Source organism: Molossus molossus, unplaced genomic scaffold (genome assembly GCF_014108415.1).
Source record: "Molossus molossus isolate mMolMol1 unplaced genomic scaffold, mMolMol1.p scaffold_m16_p_16, whole genome shotgun sequence".
Taxonomy (NCBI): domain Eukaryota; kingdom Metazoa; phylum Chordata; class Mammalia; order Chiroptera; family Molossidae; genus Molossus; species Molossus molossus.
The window spans coordinates 485,202-495,165 of record NW_023425351.1 but is presented as its reverse complement, the minus strand read 5'-3'; the positions used below and the strand labels follow the sequence as shown (position 1 = coordinate 495,165).

Below are 9,964 nucleotides of genomic sequence, written 5' to 3'. Positions count from 1 at the left end.
TTGTAAATGTTTATTTTAATATATAAAGCATCTGTTTAAAAACAATAAAATCAATTTGTATATTCAGTTAATGTATAAACTTGTGAATGTTATTCAATGGATGGTTTCTAACTCAGTAAAATGTTTTATCAGAGCTCTTTTACCAACGTTTCAATGGGAGCACACATGACCATATCTGCTAAGAGATTTGTATCAAATGCAAAAAGAAGGAATGACAACTAAAAGAAAAACCAGAATTGAGTCGGCATGTCTGTTGTTACTTTTATTATAGAATGAAAATAAAAATATTCTCAAAGATGGAAAAGAAGAATAAGAATCATAGTAACATGAAGGAAAAGACACAGTTGACAGAATGGGCGGGTGATTATCACCCTGCCATGCACCCCTAACCCTCGTACCCTCTGTGGTGTGCAAATCTGAAACTCTGTAGGACAAGAAGTGGAAAGAAATCACCTTTAGTGGACACTGACTTTATCCCAGGCACTTTAAAGCTGAACAGGATCACTGGGTTTTCACATCAGAGAAACCCAGAGGCCAGGGCAGGCTGTGCACCCACTGAGCTCTGTGGGCTTGGACACGGTACGGAATATGCATCAGACAGATTTTTTCTTGTCAAAAGTGAAGAGCTGGCTGTATCTTGTTAAAATGGAATGAAATGGTGCATGTCAAACACTCAGGACAGTGCCTGGCACATGGTAAGTGCTTGTGAAACAAGGAGGAAGTGAGGCTGCAGGAAGGAACAAGCTCTGATAAACTTGCTCCCAGATACACTGATGCTCTATCAGTAAGAAGTACAGGAGACTTTCAGTCAATGTCAACTCCACTCAATTTGAGTTTGTTGACTCATTTATAGTCTTAAAAACCTTTCAGAAGTAAATATAATTACTGTCAAAGAAACCTGTGACCAAAATAATTTTTGGACTTATTCATGTTGACTCATCTGGCAATTTTTAGCAGTAATTTTGTGCCGGGTCATTTTCCAGATGCTGAGTCTTTGGAAGTCAGTCACGGAGACAGAACAGAGGCTGCAGGCCAGCATGAGGCTCAGACCCTTCCCTGTGCTGCTTTCTAATTGGAAACAGCAAACCAAACGCCCTCTCCCTGGTGGAGAGCACACGGAGAATGCTAACAAGGGAGCCCAGTTCTAATCAGCATAAAATATCTAAGCCACGGACTGAGTGCCGCTAGTGTCTAAATCCCAGGGGAAGTTAATGAAACCAAAATGTGGAGTATTCTTACATATATATTCAGTCATAATTGGCCAGGAGTGGATGTTGGTTTTGTGCAAGCAACCAAGCTAAAATAATTACACTGCTTTGAGACCAGTGAGGACTCAAGTTAAAGGTTAATAGAATAGCACAGGCATTCAACGGATATTTATGAAACATGTCCTAAGTATGAAACTGGAGCCCCTAAGTAGAAACAACAGAGGCAGGGTGGGAGGGGTACAGGTGGACTTGTGCAGGGCCTGAGCCAGCGGCAGTGAGGACCCAGCGCTACAGGTGCTCCGGGGGAGGAAACGGGCAGTGAGGACCCAGCGCTACAGGTGCTCCGGGGGAGGAAACGGGCAGGGAGGACCCAGCGCTGCAGGTGCTCCGGGGGAGGAAACGGGCAGGGAGGACCCAGCGCTACAGGTGCTCCGGGGGAGGAAACGGGCAGTGAGGACCCAGCGCTACAGGTGCTCCGGGGGAGGAAACGGGCAGAGAGGACCCAGCGCTGCAGGTGCTCCGGGGGAGGAAACGGGCAGGGAGGACCCAGCGCTACAGGTGCTCCGGGGGAGGAAACGGGCAGGGAGGACCCAGCGCTGCAGGTGCTCCGGGGGAGGAAACGGGCAGGGAGGACCCAGCGCTGCAGGTGCTCCGGGGGAGGAAACGGGCAGGGAGGACCCAGCGCTGCAGGTGCTCCGGGGGAGGAAACGGGCTCTGTGGACCCAGCGCTGCAGGTGCTCTGAGGGAGGAAATGGGCAGGGAGGACCCAGCGCTGCAGGTGCTCTGAGGGAGGAAACGGGCAGTGAGGACCCAGCGCTGCAGGTGCTCCGGGGGAGGAAATGGGCAGTGAGGACCCAGCGCTGCAGGTGCTCTGAGGGAGGAAATGGGCAGTGAGGACCCAGCGCTGCAGGTGCTCCGGGGGAGGAAACGGGCAGGGAGGACCCAGCGCTGCAGGTGCTCCGGGGGAGGAAATGGGCAGTGAGGACCCAGCGCTGCAGGTGCTCCGGGGGAGGAAATGGGCAGGGAGGACCCAGCGCTGCAGGTGCTCCGGGGGAGGAAATGGGCAGTGAGGACCCAGCGCTGCAGGTGCTCCGGGGGAGGAAACGGGCAGTGAGGACCCAGCGCTGCAGGTGCTCCGGGGGAGGAAACGGGCAGTGAGGACCCAGCGCTGCAGGTGCTCCGAGGGAGGAAACGGGCAGGGAGGACCCAGCGCTGCAGGTGCTCTGAGGGAGGAAATGGGCAGTGAGGACCCAGCGCTGCAGGTGCTCCGGGGGAGGAAACGGGCAGTGAGGACCCAGCGCTGCAGGTGCTCCGAGGGAGGAAACGGGCAGGGAGGACCCAGCGCTGCAGGTGCTCGGAGGGAGGAACGGGCAGGGAGGACCCAGCGCTGCAGGTGCTCTGAGGGAGGAAATGGGCAGGGAGGACCCAGCGCTGCAGGTGCTCTGAGGGAGGAAATGGGCAGTGAGGACCCAGCGCTGCAGGTGCTCCGGGGGAGGAAACGGGCAGGGAGGACCCAGCGCTGCAGGTGCTCCGAGGGAGGAAACGGGCAGGGAGGACCCAGCGCTGCAGGTGCTCCGGGGGAGGAAACGGGCAGGGAGGACCCAGCGCTGCAGGTGCTCCGGGGGAGGAAACGGGCAGTGAGGACCCAGCGCTGCAGGTGCTCCGGGGGAGGAAACGGGCAGTGAGGACCCAGCGCTGCAGGTGCTCCGGGGGAGGAAATGGGCAGTGAGGACCCAGCGCTGCAGGTGCTCCAGGGGAGGAAACAGGCTCTGTGGACACAGGTGAAAATGTAAGATCTATCTCATCAAGACCTGGGGCGTGGCCATTGGTCTCCAGTACAAGGCAACCAGAATGAAATGGTTCAACATGGCCTACGGGGGCCAGATACTGGGTTCAATATTACTCTGAGTGTGTGTCTGTGAGGATGTTTCTAGATGAAGTAACATCTGAACCTAGACTGAACAAAGCAGATGCCTCCCCCATGTGGGTGGGCCTCATCCAATCATGTGTGTGGCCTGCATCCAATCATGTGGGTGGACCTCATCCAATCCAGTGAAGGCCTGAACAGAACACAAAGGCAGAGCAAAGGAGAATTCACTTTCTCTGTCCGATGGCCTTTGAGCTGGGGCATCTGTCTTCTCCTGCCTTTGGGCTCAGACTGGAATTGACACTATCAGCTCTCCTGGGCCTCTGTTTACCTGCAGGCTTGGGGACTTCTCAGCCTCCATGATTATGGGAGGCTGTCCCTTATAATAATGATCATATGTAACACACACTTGTGCATCCTATGGATTCTGTTTCTCAGGAGAGCCCTAACACAAAGACGGACAATAAAGTGGAGTAGAGATAGGTGTCTCAGGCTAAGAAAAATGCAGGAAAGGTCTCTCAAGCAGGATGGTGAGAAAGCTCTTGATTCCAGACTCTGGAAGAGCTTCCATGGAGCTGGCACCAGGGATGCCGAGGGCAAGAGAGAGAGAGGTGAGGCTCAAGCAGCAACTGGAACAAGATGGAAATAGAAGCTGTGGCCCACATCAGGGGCTTTAACTCCAATTGTAGGGCAGAGGGAGCTATTTACATGCTCTCGGCTCAGGCATGACATGATAGAAATGACTGGTCTGGGACTGGAAAAATGGTGGCAGAGTGAATGGAAGCAACACTGACCATCTCCCAGAACCAAACTGGAATTAAAACTAAAAAGAAAAGTCATCCAGAATGATCAACTGAAGACCAGCTGGAGAGAACTCTTAGAACCAGGGATGTACGGAGGAGCCCAAGTCAAGCCCTCTCTACTCTGTAGGAGCTGCAGAGGCATGAGAGGGCTGGCTGGGCTCCCACAGGCAGCAGGTGAAGACCATCTTAGCTGTGAGAAGTTTCCCATGACAGGTTGGGCTCCTCAGCACAGGGCTCCCCAGCACAGAACAGGGAAAGGCACCCACATAAGACCTGGCTGTGAAAACCACCAGAGCAGAGGTCCTGTCTGGCAGGGAGAGGCTCTGGGAACACAGGCACCCACCTGACAGGCCAGTGCACTAAATTGCAGCTACAGCCACTCAACTTGGGCAGCAGCAGTGGGAGGGCGGATTGGACTGGAACTGCAGAAGGAGAATCGGGGGTTTGTGGCGCTTGGGAAAGAGCTGGAAAGGAGGCTATCGGAGCCTCATCCTGATTTATCCCCCCACATTACAGAAACCATTTTTGTCATGCAGACTCTTCCCATCAAAATGGCTTTAACCCAGAGGGTTGGGGAAAGCAACTTCCCCACCCATTGGAATTTCATTCTGCTGCCTGAAAGCCTACACACCTAGCACAGAGCTGCAACCTGAGGCTATTTAACTGTCAGAGACCACCAGCCAGCCTGCAGGCACTGATGGGTCTCTGGGTACTTAGAGCCTTGGGCCTGGCTTGCAGTTGATGGGTTTCATGGCTCTGGGGACCTAGCTGGGAAGACAGCTGCCTAGGTCTCTGTGTGAGTCATTCCCACACTGCAGAAAACATCTTTCTCAGGCAGTTTCCTGCTCAAAGCAGCTTTAGTGTGGCAGTGAGGGGGTGGAGGGGAGGGCAATTGCCTCACCCACTGTAAAACTTCTTACCCTACCCACCTGGGAGAGTTCTCATTCAGCTGAGGGCTACTACCTGAGGCTCACTAAGTTACTGAGACTAACAGGCTAGCCTGCAGGCAGAGGCTCTGTGATAATTGGATTTTTGCCAGGCTTGCAACTCTACTCAGGAATGTCTACTAGTCTACTAGACATTGGCATTCAGCTGGGTCCCTTCCATACTCATCCAAATCCAGCAAAGGGAGCTACAATCTGTGGAATATTGATACTCACAGGGAGATTTTGGCAGGCTCAAAACCCTGCTCAGACAGCCAAAATGATGAAACAAAGAAAAAAATCCCAAATGAAAGAACAAGAGAATTCTCCAGAAGAAGGGCTAAATGGAAAGAACACAAGTAAGGTGTAAGGTGCAGAGTTCAAAGTAATGATTATAAGAATGCTCAACAACATAAGTAAAGATATAAAAACAATGAAAATCAACCAATTGAAAATGAAAAGAAAGAAGAACAAAACAAAACCCCATGAGAGATGGCAGCAGGCAGGACCGGAGGGAGGGTGAGTGTGTGAGAGAGTGTGAGTGGACGTGAAGGTGGACAACCAAACCCGAGCAGTGCAGAGACATGCAGCAGAAGGTCCCTGTGCTGTGGACGGAGCACCGGCTACCACGGTGAGCGGCCCTTCAGGGCGCTTCTCCCTGAGCTGCGGGGAGGTCCCACCATTTTAAAAGATCCCGGGTCTGCCCTGGCCGGTTTGACTCAGCAGTTAGAGCATCGGCCTGCAGTCCAGAGAGACCCAGGTTTGGTTCCCATTAAGGGCATGTACTTTGGTTGCAGTTTGTCCCTGGCCCTGGTTGGGTCTTGCGGGTGGCAGTCACTCGATGTGTCCCTTTCACATCGATGTTTCTCCCTCTCTCACTTCCTCTCTCTCCCTCCCGCTCTATCTGAATAAAAAATGAAAAAATGTCCTTGGGTGAGGATTAAAAAATAAAAATAAAAGATCCCGGGTCTTCCCTGAGAGGAGGCAGTGGGAGCGGCCAGGGCCCAGCAACCTGAGCCCACCAGTGCACCTGGCACCATCAGACCAGTGGACACTCTGTGTCAACACAGAGCAGTGCACAGTAGTGGAGCTGCCCAGGTGCAGGTTGCAGAAGCCACAGACAGCCTGGAGCCCAGCACCATCCCCCATAGTAGCAGCCCAATCAGAATTCAGATATACCCCCAGCAACAGAGGCTGGGGAGCAGACATCCATCCTCAGGCAACAGAAGCACAGACCAGTAGCTGAGACCCATCCCCAAAAACTACAGCAAAAAGCTGAGCAGGAATTGAGCCCCATGGAAAAGCAGCAGTCCCCAGCTGCCAGCAGTGGGACCTGGGGCTCCACAGGGGTCTGTGTGGTCTAATAGCTCACAAGAGCAGTGGGAAGCCTGAGGCCTAGAGAGACTGGTGCAATCCAGCTGCCGGCCCCTGGGACCTCCAGGGTGCAGGAGCACCAGACAGGCCTGTGCGACCCAGCAGGAACTGTGCCACCCAGTTACCCACGGGACCTGTGAGGTGCTGAAGCACCAAGGAGGCCTGCGTGACCCAGTAGGGACTGTGCCATCCAGTTACCCATGGGACCTGCATGGTTCGGGGGCACCAGAGAGGCCTGTGTGACCCAGCTGTGCCCAAGATAGGCATAGAGGATGTGAAAAGGGAGGTGGAGTGAGTGGAAGCTACACAGACAATCTCCCAGGACCAAACAGGAATTACAACTGAAATAAAGACAAATCCTCGGAAACAAGCAACAGAAAAGCAGCAGGACAGAACCATATAACCAGGGACACTGGTAGGATCTGTGGAGGCTCAAGAGGGTGGCGGGCTGGGAGCCCAAAGACAGCAGCAGTCTTAGCTGTGAGCAGTGCCCTTGGGGAATAAAGACCAAGCCCACTCCACAGCACAGAGAGCTGGGACAGAGCTCTAAAGTAGCCACAGCCACTCTCCTGGGGGCTACGGCAGAGGGAGGGCAGACTGGGCTGGAACTCTGGGGACACCCAAGATTTGGAGGGCATGCAGAGTTTTTGTGGAGCTGCGGCCACAAAGGATGGTGGCCAGTGTGCTCATTCCCCAAGCTGTGGGGAATAGCAGCACCCCCACCCCCGGCAAGATTCAGTCTTTCCCAGGTGAGGCAAATAAATGCAAATTGAGGCTCATTAACAACCAGCATCTATCCCACCTCTGGAAATCCTCTTATGCAGAACAGCAGGGCTACAGTCCAAGGCACTGAGTAACTAAGACTAGTAGCCACCAGGAAAAAGCTAGAGGATAACTGAACCTTTCCTGGGTTTGCAAATCTACCAAGGAAAGTAAGACTTGACAGTGGTGTTTAACGTGGGCCCACCCAGGCTCATCCAAACCCAGTAGAGGGAGCCACCAACACCCACAGGGAAAATTTGGCAGGCTTCAAAACCCACTGAGATAGCCAAAATGGTGAAACAAAGTAACAAATCCCAAATGAAACAAGAGAACTCTATTGAAGATGAGATCAATGAAATGCAGCTAAGAAAATTATCAGAGGTAGAGTTCAGAGCCATGATTTTGAGGAAGCTCAACGGCATAAGTAAGGACATCAGCACCATGAGTAAAGATACAGAAACAGTGAAAACCAACCAAGTGGAAATGAAGAATGACACAGCAGAAATGAAGAACACATTGGAAGGATTAACCATCAGAGTCGAGGAAGCTGAGGACTGGATCAGTGAATTAGAAGACAGGGTAGAAAAAATCAACCAATCAGAAAACAAAAAAGAAAAAGCAATTAAAAAACAGGAAGATAGCTTAAGAGAACTGTGGGACAACTGGAAACATAACAACATTCACATCATAGGAGTCCCCGAAGAGGAAGAAAATGGGCAAGGGTTAGAGAATATATTTGAAGAAATAGTGACAGAAAACTTTTCTAACTTGGTGAAGGAAGAAGGCATTCAAGTTCAAGAAGCACAGAGAGCCCCAAGTAAGAAGAACCAAACAGGCCCACACTAAGACACATAGTAATTAAAATGCCAAAAATTAAAAACAAAGAGAATCCTACAGGCAGCAAGAGATGGGGGCATGGGGCTCCATCTCCTGCAGGCGGCGGAGCGGCGAGAGCCCACCCAGGACGGCTCCGGCTGCAGCAGCGGCTCCTTCTTGCTTCCTTCGGCTGGGCATCTTCGGCGGCAGGCACAGGAGCACTCCGCTGGTCCAGGTGGGCAACATGTTAGTGCTTCTAGCCATGTCCCTGCCTCTAACCCAGAGGCCATGGAGGAGATAAGGTAGCCCCTTGTCCCTGGATCGCATGGGGGAACCCAGTTCAATGGATACAAAACATAAGGATGACTTATTTCGGAAGTACGTGCAGTTCCATGAGGCAACGTGGACACCACCCCCAGCAAGCAATGGCCTGGCCGTGATGGATCCTGCGGTGGCCGCCTCGACTCTGCTCAGCCTGCACAAGCTGGACCCCTTTCGTGGACTTCAGCTGACACAGCTCTGTGCGGGCTGGAGAGCCCCTTGCCCTGAGCTCCTCCAGCCTGCGGGCTCTGCATCGCCGTCAGTGCTGCAAACGGTGGGTGTCAGCCTCTTCCTCTACCCATGGAAGAAGGAACTCAGAAGCATCAAGACCTACACGGGCCCCTTCGTTTGGTACGTCAAGTCCGCGTTACTGGAAGAGGACATCCGAACCATCCTGAATTACCGCTACGTGCCTGAGCTGGGGACGGCAGACAAGCTCACGGAGCTGGTGGAGACCCTGCAGGTGAAGATGGTCTCCTTTGAACTCTTTCTGGCCAAGGTGGAGTGTGAGCAGATGCTGGAAATTCACTCACAAGTCAAGGACAAGGGCTACTCCGAGCTGGACGTGGCGAGCGAGCCCAGAGCAGGGCGGAGGGCGTGCGGGGCTGCTCGGACGCCCTGCGGCGATGGGTCGAGGGCCGAGAGCACCTACCAGCCTCGATGGCCCGAGTGGCCCTCCAGGACTACTACAAGCCCTGTGTGACCAAACTCTCAAGGTCGGTGGACGCCTACGACAGTTACTGGGAGAGCCAGAGCCGGAAGCCGCCCCTGAAGACCTCCTTGAGCCTGCGGAAGCAGCCCGCGGTGGCAGATGACCTCAAGGACGAGATCATCCACCCATCCCCCTCTCTCCTGGCCATGTCCAGCTCCCCGCATGGCAGCCCTGATGACCTTCCATCCTCCTCCCCCAGCACTGGCCTTGGCCTGCTGCGTGGCACGTACTTCTCTGCTCAGGATGACGTGGATCTGTACACAGACTCAGAACCTAGGGCCACCTACCGGAGGCAGGACGCCCTGCGACCCGATGTGTGGCTGGTCAGAAACGATGCCCACTCCATCTACCACAAGCGCTGGCCCCCGCCAAAGAGTCTGCCCTATCCAAGTGCCAAAACTGCGGCCTGTCCCGCAGCTCCTCCCTCTGCCAGCGCTGCGACAGTCTGCTCCCCTGTCCCCCAGCCTCCAAGCCCAGTCCCTTCCCCGGCAAGTCCTCCACCCACGACAGCCTGGCCCATGGGTCATCTCTGAGGGAAAAGTATGCAGGCCAGACTCAGCTGGCGCACCTCCACTCCAAGTCCAAGTCCTCCACCACTGCCACCTCCCGCTGCAGCTTCTGTAACCGCTCGGGTGCCACCAACACCTGCACCCAATGTTCAAATTTTCCTGCGATGCCTGCCTCAGCGCCTACCCTTACGACCCCTGCTGCAAAGAGTGAGCTGCACAAGTTCATGCCCAACAACCAGCTGGACTACAAGTGCACCCAGTTCTCCCATCTCGTGTGTAGATAAACTGGACCCTGCACCTCCCTGCTCCAAGGGCTACACCGCTGACCTTTCTGGTGTCCTGGGGAAGAAGTGTCAAAGCGTTGACCTGGGAAGCAGAGACCTGCACTTGGCCATGTAGGTGCCGGGGATGTGGGTTGGCTGCACCATGTGGGCATTCACTTAGTGACTGACCTATTTCAGTTGATGGCTGCTTTTCACCTAATAAGGGAGAGGGTGGCATTTCCATTGAGATTCATTTTTGCTAATCTCTCCACTCCCTATTTTTTTTTAAGAGGATTTCTATCTCTGGGACTCTTGCCACATCTGCCCTTCCCCCCACAAAGCCAACTTGGACTGGGAAGGGACCTCCAGGTCACCTCCAAATGCCCACCTGGAATGGCGAGCTAGA

The 9,964-nt window shown here is 53.7% G+C and overlaps 1 pseudogene; it reads left to right on the top strand.

The window, feature by feature from the left end:
* Positions 1 to 8,078: 8,078 nt before the first annotated feature.
* LOC118631818 lies at positions 8,079 to 9,579 on the top strand (annotated as a pseudogene).
* Positions 9,580 to 9,964: the final 385 nt, after the last annotated feature.